The sequence below is a fragment of the Propithecus coquereli genome, unplaced genomic scaffold, assembly GCF_000956105.1.
Source record: "Propithecus coquereli isolate 6110/MARCELLA unplaced genomic scaffold, Pcoq_1.0 Scaffold299, whole genome shotgun sequence".
NCBI lineage: Eukaryota > Metazoa > Chordata > Mammalia > Primates > Indriidae > Propithecus > Propithecus coquereli.
In genome coordinates this window covers 1,594,011-1,594,555 of record NW_012148607.1, presented here as the reverse complement: position 1 = coordinate 1,594,555, position 545 = coordinate 1,594,011, and the positions used below count along the sequence as shown (strand labels likewise).

Below are 545 nucleotides of genomic sequence, written 5' to 3'. Positions count from 1 at the left end.
AAAAAGAGAAAGCTGAAAGAATTTGCTGCCAATGACCTACCCTATAAGAATTATTAGAGCGTTCCTCAAGCTGAAGAGAGATGACACCAGAAGAAAGGCCATAGTTAGAGGAAGGAAAGAAGAATTCTAGAATTGGTAAACGTGTATACATGGAAAAGATTCTCTTTTTTTTCCTTTTCTAAATTTCTTTGGAAGACAATAGAATGTTTAATGCAAATAACATACGTAGATGTGAAACATATGGCAACAACAGAAGGTGGAAATAGAATGACATGGTTGAAAGGTTCTTAAATTTACATGATGAATTGTACAATATGAACTCTAAGTAGACTGTGATAAATTAGGAATGTATATTATTAATATAATCCTGAGAGTAACTACCTTTAAATTAAAAAAAGAGCTATAGCTAAAAAGCTAGATGAGGAATTAAAATGGAATACTAATAAAGTTTGTCCCAAAAGAAAACAATGAAAGAGCTGCAGAGGAACAAAAAAAATGATGGAACAAATAAAAAACAAATAGCAAAATAGTAAACATAACCTAGC

The 545-nt window shown here is 30.8% G+C and overlaps 1 protein-coding gene across 1 annotated transcript in view; it reads right to left on the bottom strand.

The window, feature by feature from the left end:
- Positions 1-545, bottom strand: part of PIK3R3 (phosphoinositide-3-kinase, regulatory subunit 3 (gamma)) — a 133,671-nt gene that overhangs the window by 31,002 nt on the left and 102,124 nt on the right. The gene's annotated exons all lie outside the window — the stretch shown is intronic.